Here is a 17,231-nt window from a genome sequence, read left to right on the forward strand (position 1 = left end):
TGTTAGAAATGGGGTTTCTAGTTGGCAGTGGTTTGCTCCCTGTTCAAGTAGGGACCATCATTTTTGTCAGGGTAAAGGAGTGACACAGCTAAGATAATCCCTGCTCACCTCCTTGGTAGCTTGGCACAAGCAATCAGGCTTATCTCAGAGGCAACGTTTAAAGCATTTGTACATAGACACACAGTAACACAGTGAAAACATTACAAACTAAGTCCACACCAGTTTGGAATAATAGGCAGAATTTCTCTGAATTTTGCAAGACTAAAATGACAAAATCAATTTTCAAAGGTTAGATCTATTCAGTCCATATAAATCTATGGATGTGTCACTCTTAGCACAAAGTACCTTGGATGTGTCAAAATACAAAGATGAAACAGGCGCAGGGGACGCTAGGTGCTGGAAAAGCATGGTGATGTGTTTGTTTCTTTACGGACAGGGGAGGTGGTGCATTGGTTCCTTACTGTCAGGGGAGGTGATATGTTGGTTACTAATGCTGCACAGTGGAGGTGATGTTTCAGTTCCTTACTGTCAGGGGAGGTGATGCCTCAGTTCCATACTAGGAGGATAGGTGATTATCGATATCCAGACACGCATACTTGGTTCTTAATTGCTGGGCAACGTCCTCAGCAATGAAGCAGGCACTGTCATAGTTGGAGCGGGTAGTCATGGACTTCGGTGATGCGGTGCTTGAAACTCATGCTTCTGCAGTTCTTGTTACGCGATGTGGTGGAAATCTGGTGCCTGTAGTGAAAGCCATGGTCAATGCGCCGATTGAGAACCATGCTCTGGTGCTGCCAGCAGTGATGCTTCACAGTTTGTCGCGATGCTTTGATAAGAACAGATGCTGTGAATCAGTGATTGAAATGGAAAAATAGAAGTGCAGTTACTCTGTAGCAGAGTACCTGCTTGTTTTTGAGAAGTGCTGATACTCTCCAATTAAAAGTATTGCATTTATGTTGAGAAGTGCCTAAGTGAAGCATCAAAAGAGGTCCTTTTTACAAGGCTGCATTAAGCCACGCTAAGTGGCTACTGCAGCCTTGTAAGTAAGGAGAAGGGGACATCGCCACTGTTCTGTTGGCGATATCCCCTTGTTAATATGCCCCATAGAATTTGAAATCATGCTAAAACATCATACTAAGTGCAGCTCCACAAATAATATATATTCAATTTTATGGCCTTGTGGGGAGATACACATTGGAAAGACCAATCACAAAATGAAAGAGCGCAAACTCCAAAGCAAAAGTATGATCCAGTGGCCTACCACAATGCACCACGGTGCAACATTTCCGACAGGTGAAGCGCGTGTGTGACATTCTCTCCATGAGGGGCTCTTTCAACAACATTGAAATGAAGGGAGTGCTAGTGGCTTGGCCACCTTGGAAGTGCAGTAAGAAGTAAATGAATCTGAGGAATTCACAAATCAATTAACCTCCCTGGGAAATGAATTGTGATTTATGACAGCACATCTCATGAGAATCTCTGCCTACTCTTCGTAGTGCCACACAGATATTTCCTGTATATTATTGGTGGAACAGAAACATACACATTTACATTTGCATACCAACTTGTAAGGCTACTCCCTACTACTGTTTTGACAAATTTGGTATAATTATGTTCAGCAATTTTTAGGTCAAATCTAGGCAGCACATGCCCTGTCTCTCGACATGCTCTATTTAGTGAAGGGGCTTACAGCCTGCCTCCAGCTACTGATTGGCTTTTGTCAGTGTCCTTTAAAAAACATTGCTCCCAATTGCTGTCCGACGTTTTTTCTCAATTGTTCACTCCCATGTATCGCCTCCAGGACTTTTCCTCTTCTGCTTCTTCTATTGTAGCTCCTGTCTTTGGAACTTCTTTTTACATAGCGAGGCACCCGATTCACAGTCACCAAGTTTCAGTCTATGCCCGACGATTGACAGCCCCTCTCTGCTTTTAAGGAGCCCATTCTTCGCTCCATATTGAAACTGCATGCTACACTCGAATGGCAACAGCAAAATCCCTAGCATCTGTTCCCGAGCAGCACATCCCTCCCCTACCCATTTCTCGAGCCAAGAGACTGTTACAGATCTCAGTGACGCCATCGCCACTGGCAGCTAAGATGAGGGCTTCACAGCTGCCTCCCAGAAGTCTGAATAAAACAACATGAATGGTGATTGTATGTTCCTGAAAAGAGTTTAAAGCAAGGTGAACTATAAGCTGTGGTAAACGCCAGAGTTTCAGCAGCCTAGTCACTAGATTTCCAATTTTTTTTTAGGGGAGGTGGGGGGCATTTAAAAACGCCAGTGCTCACGAATGAGTTATCCCTTTTAAATACTGGGGAGATTATAAACCTTGCCATAAAAAAGGGAGGTGCCATGGCAAAAATCTATTTGCCTTAAGAGAAGTATTTTACGTTTCATATATTTCATTCATATTTGCAATTAACTCTCACCTCATCTACACTCTGCCTATTTCACTCAGTATACATTTAGCTTTACTGTCTTATATTCTGCGTGATTTCTTCAAAGTTAAGAGAGATGACAGCCAGCCATTGAGCTTCCTCTGTACTCTGGCCATATAATTGGCCATTTTAAATCAGTAAAACATCAAGGGATCACCGTACATGGAAAGATACTAAGTGGCACTGAAGCTAGAAGGAAAGACCATATATGGCACACAAGACTAGTTTGAAAGTCTGCTTCTACTATTATTGGGCAGGGTCAGGAGGGGTGACTCCCTTTCATCTCGGTGCACAGGCACGGCGCCTTCAGGAATGCGCTTATCACCTCTGAAGCCAGATGCGACCTTGGGTCTCAAGACGAGAAAGAATAGTGTGCATTCAGCTGCTTCTTATAACTCAACTAGCAGGGGCCTACTGACTACTTGGAGAACAGCACGTGACCGCTGCGGAATCTAATGTGTTTACAAACCAAATGGCGTGTTTCTGGTTTTTGGTTCGTGTTTAAGGAATACAGAAAAACAATGGGTAAAGGAATTTCCTATCAACTTAACTAGGTAGATAAAAGCTAAAGCGAATATTGGAGATTACTCATACAGATAGATACATCATGCTAACAAAAGATTACTGTGATTACAGGAAAATCGATTATATCCCTCAACTCCCTTCACTGCGCATGAGGTGTTTGGCCGGCCGTTTCAGGCTGACCAAACTCCTCATGCACAGTCAAGCTCTCTCCAGCCCCAGCTGCGTTGCTGGAGCTGGAGAGAGCAGGCAGGGAGCCCAAGTTGCAGGTGCCCAGGCCAACCCTGGCGTTGCTTTCCTGCAGCTTATGGATTGGCCCCAGTGCATTCTGAGACCCTGTGCCCAGAACCAGGAAGAGGCGATGTGACAGGAGACGGCAGCGGCGTAAAAGTACTTTTTATTCTTTTATTTTTATTTTTTGTGCCCCAACCCCCACCTCCCTCTCCCCTCCTCGGCCCTGCCCACCCACCTCTTTGGCAGGGGATGGGCCAATACTGCCTATAATCTTTGATTTGACATACAATGGTGAGTAGAGGCTTTCAATATTTTGAGCTGGTGCCCACCAAGGTCAGTGGTTTTAGCAAATGCCATTCTGATGTGTAGGTTGTAACACTTGAAAAAGGTATGTCAGGCCTAAAGGGAATTTTGAAGTTGTAGTAAAGAACTTGCATGTGTCCCAGGAGCCTTCTGTAAAGCATATATTCCAGAGAAGCGGCTCTGCATTTCCAAGTAGGGGTTAGTAACATTTTTAGCAAAAAGTTATTTGGGTAGAATATATGGGAGCCAGGGGTTAGATGTACAACGCATTAGTAAGGATAGTTTCGTTTTTTGAGGCACTTCTTCAATATAATTTTCACTGTTAATCAAAATGCTGATTAAAAATATAATTAAAATATATTTTGATTATTGACATCCATTAAGTTCATTCTTCACATTTTTTTACTGTTCTTTTTGCTTTCCATATATCAGAGTATAAGAAGTTGGTTTCTTACTTGAAAAATAAACCGGAGATCCACTTTCTGGTAACAATGGCACAAATTAGACAGGTGTAAAGTATTTATACAGTATTCAAACAGTACCAAAATCAAAACACAGTACAAAAACAGATCCCAAATGAATTTGGTATAATAGAGAATATTTCAATAAATAAAATGACATAAAACAACAAAAACCCAGTAAGCAGGAGTTATCAATGTGTTAACTTTTAAATAAAAAGTAGTGCCAAATGGATCAGTTGCTAACTGCTGTCATCTGGTTGCATCTACCCAACACAAAAGTTAAGGTTGACTGCGATGGAGCCTGGCTCACATATAGGGATCAGGTACCAGTCAAAAAGTTACTTTCATGCTTAGAGAACTACAGAATATCAGAAAATCGTCAGCAGACTCAGGCAGCTGGTTGTAGCCCAAGATGGACTTGCGGACAATGGGGAGACATAGGAGAAGGCATCAGTGAAGCTGTTACCGAAGGTGTGAAAAGCTCAGATTGGGAAATGTTCAGGTTTCTCCCAAAGAGCTCTCAATGTCGATCGAATCCTCTTTGAGGTTGGTGATAGTGAAGCTTTCTAAATTCGAACTTAGAAGCTTTTCTGAAGGTCACATTCTTGAATGGGGGAAAGCTGCAAGCTGCATCTGAAGAGGCCTCAATGTTGTTGAATGCTGGCAGTTCCGTGGAAATATATTTGCTGCAGCAGAACATAATGCCGTGGGAGCTGTGCAAACTCAATCTGAGCAGCGATGCACCCTCATTGGATTGGCTCAGCAGGTTAGTCCCAGTCTCCTGTCAGCTCTAGGGCAAAATGTTGGCAAAATGTTTCTTCTAAGTCCCAAGTGTTAGGGTTAGGCAGGCTGGAGTACATTCTGATCACAGCCAAAGGTCGAGGAACTAGAGGGCTGCACTTGAGGGTCAGGGCTTACTCAAGTAGAGGCCAAAAGAAGGTACCAGGCCAGGTCCGGTTGGAACCTGTCCGTATGAAAAGCAGGAAAAGAGGCTTCTGGACGCTTGCTGTGCTCTTTCAGCTTAAAGAGGAGGCCAGTCAAATTACCCTTGGAGTCACTTCAGAGGTACTGGGGAAAAAGAGAACAGGTCCAGTCTTCCTCAGGTCTTCAGACAGCAGGGTAGTCCTCCTCTAAATCATTCACAGATCCAGCAGTGTTCTGAGGAGGGCACTGTGGATGCCCCATTTATGCTCAGTGCCAACCTGTGGGTTGGGTAAACTCCTGGTCACTCCTTAGCCAATGAGGTAAAAGTTCACAGGTGTGACCCTATCCACTTTTACAACACTTTCTGTGTTTTGTGGTATAAACTTCCCCCTGAGTGCCACTCTCTCCCTAAATCTAACATGGCAGAACATTTCTTCCCCTGGCCAGAACTTCTTATGTCCTCCTAGAAGTATGGCCAACCCTAGGGTCACTCTACACCAGTTTTGGGGAAGCTCACACTCTCACAAGGATTGGTGCAAGCCTGACTAGAAGGACAATACATGGGGGGTGCCCTTGTGTGAGCCACATCTGCCTGTGGCAGAGTAGGCCTGCTTAGAAGTACATGAGCACAGCACCCAGGCCGTACTTTCAATGGAAGGACAAAACAAACAGCTGTCAGGCAATAGCCTGAATACAGAAGGGTCTTCTGTTTCACTGATTCACACCAAAATTCTCTCCAGCTAAGAGCAAAATGAAAAATACATTTACATAATCATAGCCCCCTAAATCTAGTTTCTAAAAAAAAAAAAAGTTTGCATTGCTGCTGCCCCTATTATACCTGTCATGCCTGTTAGTCAAGCCTGGTGAAACAAAATTTCCATACTATAGCCAAATCAAATAGCCATCTCAAATCATGTTTTCATGAGTTCACTGACACAACATCGACCACAAAAATATCGATGTAAAAAATATTGATAAAAAATATAGAATATAAAAATATTGACTCCCTATACCTAAACATGTAACTGCAAAAATATTGAAAAAAAATATCTATGTAAAAAATATAGTTGTAGAAAATATCGATATATATATATATTCACTGAAAAAAACCATAGGTTATAGACCATATATAGTTAGGGATTAGCATTCACAAAACCATATTTTACTCGCACAAAACCATTGAAATTTGCATATATAGTTAGTTGCACTAACTATATATCGCGCACCCGCAATCCACTGCTGATGATGTCACATATTACATCATTCATGACATGGTCAGTGACATCACTGATGACATCACTGATGACATCTCAAATGACATCACTGATGACATCACTGATGACATCTCAAATGACATTACTGATCACATCACTGATGATATCATTCATGTGATAATACAATGAACATCTTCAGACTCTAATATAACCTTAGATACAATCAGTGTAAACAGACACTCACAGACTGTCACTTATCCATGGAGTTACTCACACACCTAGTCAGTCATGCAAAGAATCAATCACACCTCCATTTTCTTAACTATACAGTTATACACACCTTACTTATTCAAACATATACTAACACATATGTACTCTCTTATACAATCCCTGATACATGTTCACAATGATCCATACAGCCACTCACACATTCACTGGCTCTTATGCACAGTTATTTATATATGTCAACTCTCACATGTACTGTGTTTTACATATGTACTTACTTTGACATGTAGCACTGAGAAATCCATTCACTCACCAATACACTCATGCAGACAGTCAACCGCCCATACAGCTGTTTCCACATGCACTTTTGAACCCATACATATAGTGAATCAACTACTCACACATCAATGCACAGAGTCACACACCTCCCAGCCACCCACACACACACTCAGTCTCCCATACAGATACTTGGGCAACCAATCAATAACCCATATACTTAATCATAAAGCTACTGATCAACACATGCAGCAGTTTACAGAACAACAGACATAATGATGCACAAATTAAGACAGTTTAGTCACTAACCCATGCACTCAGTGAGACACATTTAATCACTCACTCATACAGTCAGTCATGCACCTACTAAATCCTTCATCCAGACACTTATATATCCACTCTTTCTTCAATATGTAAGACATATTTTAACTTTACAGAAACATACAGTCACTGAATGTTGTCATCAGTGATGTCATTTGAGATGTCATCAGTGATGTCACTGACCATGTCATGAATGATGTAATATGTGACATCATCAGCAGTGGATTGCGGGTGCGCGATATATAGTTAGTGCAACTAACTATATATGCGAATTTCAATGGTTTTGTGCGAGTAAAATAAGGTCTTGTGAATGCTAATCCCTAACTATATATGGTCTATACCCTATGGTTTTTTCAGTGAATTTTCAAGGTTTTGTAAATGCTAATTCCTAACTATATATGGTCTATAACCAATGGTTTTTTCAGTGAATTTCAATGGTTCTTTAATAGCAAATATCAAAAGCTGTAAAATGTATTATTCTAATTCAAAAATAAATTTTATATTTTTGTAATATTATTTTCATATTTATTTGTTAGCTTAATAAATTTCCGCGACCCGGTCCGCGAACCGATAAACGTTCCATTAGCGCAACCACCGCGTTAGAAAACGATATCGTGATGCGTTGCGTAAGCGCGACGTATTGCGTTACCGCGTAATACGTCTTATGACGCGCCGCGTTAGCGCACCCGGAAGCGTTCTGGAACGCGAACCAAGGCGCGAAGCGCAGCTACTCGGAAGCGATCCGGGTCGCGTTACGGGACGCGTAACATAAGCATAACAGGTCATGTGACTTGAAAATAAAACTTTTTATTGGTTGATTTCATTTTTTATTTCTGATTGATGTAAAGCTAGGTCATGTGACATTTTTTTTTCCAAAATGAGGAAATCCCCCTCCTATTTTTCTCACTCTGACTTTCAACTTTGTGAGAGGAAGAACTATTTTCATTATTGGAAGATGGCTTCAATTGTAACTGCAGCTGGTGGACCCCCACCACCACCACAACCTCCTAGGAAGGATGGACCACCTTCCCAGTTTATTCCCAACCCTGAAGAAGAGGAGGAAGAAGAAGAACAAGATGTACATCAAATAAAAATTTTCCCTGAAGAGCCCCGGAAATCACACCGCAAGGCCAATTTTATTTGGCAGTTTTTTTCATTTCCTGCAGGCCAAAAAAAGGTGAATGCACGTTATGTTACATGCCTGATATGTAAAGAACCTCTGTCTCGAGGCACGGATAAAAAGTATAGCTTTGGAAACTATACAAGGCATCGCCACATGCAAAGGTGGCATCCAATAAATTATAGTATGGCGGAGGTGCGTAACCTAAGTGAAAATCCACCAACTCTTGTGGCCACCACCTCATCCCATGAAAGTCTTTCGGGACCAGAGGTGAGGGAGATGGTCCCCGCTATTCAAACTAATTTTCAACATATCAAGCTGGTGTGCATTTATTGTGGGGGTTTGCTTTGTTACGGCGAAATGAGCTTTCCATTAATGAACAGAGCATTTGAAAATCACAAGTGCTCAAAACGCCCCAGAAAGTGATTTTTTTTTTGTTGCTCCTGTTGAGCCGTTTCTAATGCCTGTTTTTCGTTCTTCCCCCTGAAAAAAACCCCCAAAAATATAAAACCGTTCAAAAAATACAAAAAAAGTATAAAAATGTTCAGAAAAATAATAAAAAAAATAAAAAACAACAAAAATAATAAAAAAAGTTCTTTTCAGAACTACCTTCCCTTTATGAAAAATTGCTAGAATGTTTAGCACTCTAGCAACCTCTATTTCTTTTGATTCGCTTCCCGGTTCGCTCACCGGTACGCGAACCGGAAGCAAACTAAAAAAAATATTTTTTTAAAAACAAGAGTAAGTAAACAGAGAGTAATGTAAAAAGAAAGACAAATAGAGGGAGTAACGCACAGACACTGTTGAAAGAGGAACTGAGAAAAGGAGTGGAAAGAGTAGTATAAGTAAGTAATAGAAAAAAAATGAGAGTAGTAGCAAAGGCAGGAAACTGAAGGGTAAAGAAATGAAGCAGTGGAACTAATAAAAGTTACATTTGATAGAGATATAACGTAAAGAGTACTAAACACTTACCTTATAATTGAATTTTGAAGGTGGAAAGGCAATCTTTTTTGAAAGTTAAAACAGAATCATTGCAGAATGACCAGCCGTTTCCAGATTTTAAATAAGCTGTGTAATGTCCTGAAGTAGTTGAAGGACCGTCATGATATATAATTGCTGTAGTTACAAAAGTCCTTCCTGATATGGACAACTGCGAAGCCACAAAATTATAACTCACCTTACCAAATGCTTTTTGAATTTCAAAACAGTCTCAGAAACACACCAATTAGCAGAATAAAAGGTATGCACTCCAGAGGCTGGAACCAACAAAGGCACTGAAATGCTGATATTCATCACACATATCTCTCATGTCAGCCAATCAAAACTCTTCCCTCACTATTTTCAAATCAACACCCTTCCCCCCTCTGCCCTTTCTGCCCTTTTTCCATAGCAACTACCGCCTACCAGACCTCTCATGTTTACAAGTTCACACAACAATGTTTCAAATGAACTCTGAACTCTCAGTACACCTGCTAATCCACTGCAATCGTTCATAACATCATTTTTAAATAACCATTCAAATTACATCTTTCAAATAACACATCCATGCACCCTAACTTTCTGTTTTCAGCAATGGAAATCCACCAATCACTACTAATGAATCATTTGCACTCAAACTCCACAGTTTTTTTTCATTACAAACTTCACTATTTCAACTGCCATTTCATTCCCACACTTCAACTGACTGCAGCAAAAACTCCTCTCGCCATGTTTTCAGTCTGGATTCTTGGACATAGCTACATCCACTGGGCTCACAGGTATGCTGATAACAGAAACACAACCTCAATTTACAAAATGTGGAAATCAAATGGATTGGCCGAAGAGGATTGAAATGTCACCAATTGATACCATTGGTGAAAACTTTGTTACATTTGCCAAACCCTGACCTCATAATAGTGCACTGTGGAGGAAATGATTTGGGCACTTTGACTGGGGTAGGTCTGGAAATGCTCTTACATTTACATTTACATTTATTTCACTTGTAAAGCGCGTAATTCACCCAAAGGTCTCCTTTGAGCAATTGATGACACTTTTTCCTCAAACTGCCTTGGTATATTCCAATATATGCCAAAGACAGAAATGGAGGTGGTCCAATCAATTTTGTCCACAAATTGAGAAATCGAGGAAGCATGTAAATAAGTCTGTTTCAGCTTACATGAGAGACCATGGAACGGGTGCTATATACAACAATAACTTGCGTTACTATATGCAAGATATCTACAGAGGAGATGGCGTGCACTTCTCAGATGAGGGGAACAGAGTTTTCATACTAAATTTAAGAATGTCTATTGGTTCCTACTTATAAGTACCTAGAACTTACACAGAACACAAAAGCTCTTTTCAGAGCTACCTTAACTTTATTTACTCTTTTGAAATTTCGAATGTACCTTTTTTCACTAATTTTCACTTATGTTCGCTTCCCGGTTCGCTACCCGGTTCGCATACCGGCAGCTAACCGCGCGAAAAATTTAAAAAAAAGTTCTCGACATATATGAGCCTCCTCAACCACCCTCAGAAAACCTAGGGGGTCAGGATACGTCTAAAGTACCCCCTTCTACCCATTCTGAACATTATTTACCCTCCATCTTGTATCTCAATTCTACCGAAACACAAAATGGAGGACTCCCGTAACGCTACAGGTTCGCGTACCGGGACACGCACTGACAAGCACTCGCTCAAAAAAGGTGGGAAAGTAATTTACAGAAAAACCACTGGAGACACTTTCACCAATTAAACATTAGCTCATACTACATACCAATCCCTACCATTTTCACAAATTTGGTTGGAATTCCATTTAGCCATTTAGCATGTAGAACTCTCTAAATTCCCTGAGGTAAATTACTTCACAAAACACATTGGAAGTGTTGGAATTGACAACCAATTAAAATGTTACTTTCAATTTCTACTATTATATCATGACATTTGATTGGTTATGTACCTGAATATATATAAAGAAAGAGAGAGAAACACAGCCATTTTGACTACTACTTCTTGAAGTACATATCAACTACATTTCAACTGATAACTTCAAGTTCTATTTGAAAGGTAAGATATTATTTTAAAACTGAAGTATGTTCTGTACTGTAAGCTAATTAGGAAAACATTTTCTGATAGTTATATTCTATCACTCTGTAATACTTATAGAATAAAATAGACTTCTCTGTTTTAGTTATGGATGGAGTTAGACTTGTCTTGTATAATTAAGAATTGACTTAGAGTTTATTTCATAATTTTTTTCATATTTCTACTTCCAGTTTGATACCATACACTGCCCAACGAAAAAATCACTGTTTAAAAAACCAAACTACCTGTCTGTACTTAAACCCAACAGTGCCCTATCTGTACTGATATATTTTTTTAAAATTCATTTTACAGCATACAAAATGGAAGGACAACAGAAAATAACTTTTGTTGCAGGAAGCAAAACAGATACAGAAATTGACCATGAATTCAATGATGATTCACGGCACTTTGAACTTCTGCAATGTGTGGAAGCAGTAGATTTCCTACTTGAAAATGAAAAAAAAATGATAATGAATTATTAGAATTTCTTTTAAATTTTGAAAAAGAATCAGAAAAATAAATTTGTATTTAATAATTCAAAAATTGTTTGAGACATTATTCATTTTTATATGTATTTTATAAACTAGTAGCAAATTGATTATAATGTAAAGTCAGACTTTAAATATACTGTGCAACTTTTTTGTGTTACATACTAAGTTTGCTCATAGTTACTTCCTTTCTTCCACTATATTATCTCCAATGTGTATTTAACATCTCTTTATCATCTCCTACCTCCATATTGTTTCGACTTTCCAGACAGACTATGGTATGAATTCCATATACCACAAAAACTTCAGAAACAACTTGCAAGTTATCTACAAAGGAGACGGTGTTTATTGATTTTTAGACTCTGCATTGGTACCTACATGTTGCTACGTAAATAAAAAAAAAACAACAAAACGAACAATCAATAAACATACAATATTTTGAAAGTCAATCATTCTTGTTTCCTTATAGTACGCTCCCCGGACCGCTTTCCGGTGCGCGTACCGGGCGCACCCCACGAAAAAAAACAATTTCTTTTGTTTTTATTTTTTGGCCCCGCGGGGCCCTTTTAAAGCCTCCACCTCAAACCTAGGGGGTCAGGGAGGATCTACTATGCCCCCTTATGGTCATTTGCTCCTTCGTTTTGGCCTCCTCTTGTCTCTCGATCCTACCGAGAGACAAGATGGCGGCCGCTCCGGACTGTTTGGAATGTTGACAGACACCGGAGAGCCAATCAGCTTCGCTTCGCAAAGCTTCGTTACGCGAAAAGTACGCGAACCGGAGCGCTACCCGGGACGCTGTCACAGATATATCTGTTTTCTTAAACGTTAATTTCTCAAAATCCACTAGAGCACATATATTGAGACCCAGCAAAGGCACATCGGGACAACAGTCCCTACAATTTTGCCAAGTTTTATGCAAATCCATTCAGCCGTTCAAGCTAAAAGTGAGGCCAAACGCCCTATGGAAAAATGAATGGGAAAAACGCATTTTGGGACCCCCCTTTTTTCTCGGCCCCCCCTTGACGAAACCCCCCCAAGTTTTCAGGGGCTGCTCGGAAACAAAATGTGCCATTTTCCTGAAAATTTCAGCTGATTCCGTCCACAAACGCCAAAGTTATTAGACATAGAATTTTCAAAAGTCCCATAGAGAAAAAAATCCTAACTATATATACCTACTGGCGACCGCCAGTAGGTAATATATATATACATATATATAATAAAATATTAAAAAATGTATATATATTAAATAATAAAATTATTTTTAATAAAATTCATTAGATTTAATATACATTTTAACAAATATAACAAAAAAACTTAATTGAAAAACGTTACACACACAGTCATAATAATTAACATATATATTTATTTACTTTAAAACAATTATTAAACTATTAATTTTAATGTATTTTATAATTTTTAATTTATATAAAAATTTACAAATAAATACATAACTACCAATAAAATAAAATATAATACATGTTTTTTATTATAAATTAAAACATTAAACTACTTAAACTTACATTTCCCACTGCAGTCAGTGCAAAAGTAGGGGAAGTGTTAGATAGGAGAGGGGTAAACATTATTATTCCAAATTCAATGAGTGCAACAGTAGGGAAAGTGTTTGATATGTAAGGGGTAACATTTTCTATTCCAACTCCAATGAGTGCAACAGTAGGGAAAGTGTTGGATTGTGGAGGAATTACATTTACTATTCCCACTCAAGTCAGTGCAACATTAGAGAAAATGTTGGGTAGCTGAGGGGTAAAAATTACTATTCCAACTCCAGTGAGCGTAACAGTAAGGAAAGTGTTGGATTGCAGAGGGGTACAAATTACTATTCGCACTCCAATGTTTGCAACAGTAGGAAAAATGTTGGATAGCGGAGGTCCAAAAATTACTATTGACACTCCTGTGAATGTAACAGTAGAGAAAGTGTTGGATAGAGGAGGAGTACAAATTAATATTCCAACTCTAGTCAGTGTAACAGAAAGGAAAGTGTTGGATCATGGAAGGGTAGAAATGAATATTCCCACTCCAATGAGTGCAATAGTAGGGAAAATGTTCGATAGCGGAGGTGTAAAAATTACTATTCCCACTCCAGTGAATGTAAAAGTAAAGAAAGTGTTGGCTAGAGGAGGAGTACACTTTACTATTCCCACTTCAATGAGTGCAACAGTGGGAAAAGGTGTTGGATAGCGGAGGTGTCAACATTTCTATTCCCACTCCAGTGAGTGCCACAGTAGAGAAAGTGTTGGATAGAGGAGGGATAACATTTACTATTCCAACTCCAGTCACTTTAACAGTAGGGAAAGTGTTGGATAGCGGAGGGGTAACAATTACTATTCCCACTCAAGTGAGTGTAACAGTAGAGAAAGTGTTGGCTAGCAGAGGGGCAAAAATTACTATTCCCACTCCAGTGACTGTAACAGAAGGGAAAATTTTGGTTAGCAGAAAGGTAAAAATGATTATTCACACTCAAGTGAATGTAACAGTAGGGAAAGTGTTGGATAGGAGAGGGGTAATATTTACTATTCACACTCCAGTGAGTGTAACAGTAGGGAAAGTGTTGGATAGCGGAGGGGTAACATTTACTATTCCCACTCCAGTGAGTGCAATAGTAGAGAAAATGGTGATAGCAGAGGGATGGAATTTACTATTCCAAATCCAGTGAGTGCAAATGTAGGGAAAGTGTTGGATAGTGGAGGGATAAAATTTACTATTCCCACTCCAGTCAGTTCAAAATTAAAAACATACAAAATATTTTAAAATTCAAATATAAAAAACTAAATAATTATATATCATTAAAAATTAAAATGAAAATATATTTAAAATAAAAAACGAAAAAATAAAAACATATTATAATCCTAATTACATACCAAAAATACCTACAAATATGATATAAAATAAAATAAAGAAACTTCAAACAAATAAATATTTTTAACCATAAAGTATTTACGAGAAAAACACTGATTATTTAAAATTTATTTATTTTATTTCCTACCCTAGAACACCACACAAATCATAACCCACATCTAAATTTATAAAATAATGTACTTCCATAATTAACATAATTAACTACCAATAAAGAAATATAATAAAAAATAAATAAAAATAAAGTAGGTTCCTACACTTTAACCCTATAATCCCCACAATGCACAGCTAAAATGTAATTTTTTTTATTGCACAAACAAAACTTATTTTCAAATAAAAACCTAAACTTCCAATTATAAAGAAAGTTCAATTTATTTAATGCCGACCCTTTACCCCTTTAAAAGTATAAATCACACACAAAAAAATAAACAATTACCCTAATTAAATATAGATTAATTAATTAAAATTAAGTTACAACTAATCAATTAATTCAACACAAATTATTTCCCAGCCTTTACCACTTTAAACTTCACAACAAACACTTAAAAGTAATTACGCAATTTCCATATTTAATATACAATTAATTAATTAATACTAATTAGCATATATTTATTAATTAATTACACATAAATTACTTCCCACCCTTTACCCTATAAACCTCACAACCCGCACCTAAAATTAATTACACAATTCCCATAATTATTTTTCAATAAATTAATTAATATCAATAACAACTAATTATTAATGAATCAAAAATAAATGACTTCCCACCCTTCAATCCTTTAAACTCCACAACCAACACCTACAATTTGTTCCCACCCTTTAACCCTATAAACCTGAAAACGCACACCTAAAATAATTACATAACTACCATAATTAATTACCAATTAATTGATTATTATTAATTAACAACCAATTAATAATTAATTAATAATACATTATTTCACACACTTAACACTATAAAATCTCAAGTAAATACATATTATTACACTTTAAAAAAACATTAATTTAACATAACTAAATTAATTCACCTTATGCCCCTATAAACCATAAAATAATTACACAATGCCCTTTATTAATTTTCAATAAATTAATTAATATCAATGAACAACTAATTATTAAATTATCAGAAATAAATTCGTTCCCACCCTTTACGCCTATAAACCTCAAAACGCAGACCTAAAATGAATTGCAAAACTACTATAATTAATTACTAATTATTTGATGAATATTATCAAACGATTATTAATTAATTAATAATAAATTACTTCACACAATTAACACTATAAAATCTCAATTAAATACATATTAATAAATAAAAGAATAATGATTACTGGGTGGGCTGATGGAAGTTAAGGCTGTTGTTCAAGTAGGCAGGTCTGCAGTTGTGTAGGGCCTTATATGCATGGGTAAGGAGATTGAACTGGCATCTTCTTTGTACAGCAAGCCAGTAGAGTTCCCTGAAGGAAGGGGTGATATGGGTTTGTCTAGAGAAATCCACGACAACTCTGGCTATAGTGGTCTGTTTGGCCTGTAGTCATTGGATGTGGTGAGCTCCAATCCCTGTGTAGAGAACATTGCCATAGTCCATTCAACTAGAGATGAGGGCCTAGGGGATGATGCGTTTTGAGCTTTAGGGTAGCCATTTGAATAGCTTAAGAAGCATGCAGACAATGAAGAAGCAGGAGGAGATAGAGTTGACCTGAGTTGTCATTGTTATTTTGTTGAGCCAAATGATGCCTAGGTTCCTAGTGTGATCCGTGGGGGTAGGAGTAGGTCCGCATTCTGAGGGCCACCAGGAGGCACCTCATGGGAAGCTTTTGTTTCCGAAAATCAGTACCTCTGTCTCATCCGAGTTGAGCTTCAGGCAGTTTTTCTTCATCCAGTTGACAACAGCTGTTGTGGACTTGTGGAAGTTGGTCTTGATGTTTGAGGTGTCTTCGGAGAGGGAGAGGATGAGTTGTGTTGCTCCGGTGTAGGATATGATGTTAAGTCTGTTGGTTTTGCCGATATTGACCAGAGATGTCATACAGTGTTGAAGAGAAGGTGGCTGAGCAAGAGTCCTTAGGGTACTCCACAGAGGATTTCCTTGGGTTTAGAGGGGAAGGCAGACTTTTTGCATTCTCCCAGTGGGGAAAGAGGCGTTCCATCTGAGAGCGGCTGCTTGGATGACTATGTTGTACAGCCTTGTAATGAGTATGTGATGGGAGACTGTATCGAAGGCTGCCAAGAGGTCTAGGAAGACCAGTGCTTCAGTCTCTCCTCAAATAAGTAGTGCTACTGTGTTCATGTTGTAGAAAGGCAGTAGCTTAATGTATCAGCTGAGAACGAAACCTCAGTGCAGGAGTCTTAGTTCCTCAGCAGAGCCCAGTCCTTGGTGGACTTTGAAGTGCTACTGAGTGGAGCCTCTCACCTGAAATATTGCTGGTGCCAAACCCCAGAGCCCAATAGAAGTTGCCACCTGTGGTGGAATCTGTTGCGCACTTTTTAGTTTATCTTGAAGAAGGAGTGCAGATAAATAAAAGAAGAAACTGCATAGTATATTGTGTGGGCTGACTAGAAAAAGTTCTACTCCTGTTCCAGAACATGGGAAACACACACATGTTTGGATTACTACACCTCCACTGAACACAAAACAGTTAGAGCCAATAAAAGCTGCCTATGGCTTTTCTCAATGGCTGCTTGGTAGCTAATTGAAATGTACTAAACACAGAAAGCCAGTCTGAGGGCAGACAAACAGAACTGGGGAAGCAGCCTTTTTTCACACATTTA

Source organism: Lissotriton vulgaris, chromosome 4_1 (assembly GCF_964263255.1).
Source record: "Lissotriton vulgaris chromosome 4_1, aLisVul1.2, whole genome shotgun sequence".
NCBI lineage: Eukaryota > Metazoa > Chordata > Amphibia > Caudata > Salamandridae > Lissotriton > Lissotriton vulgaris.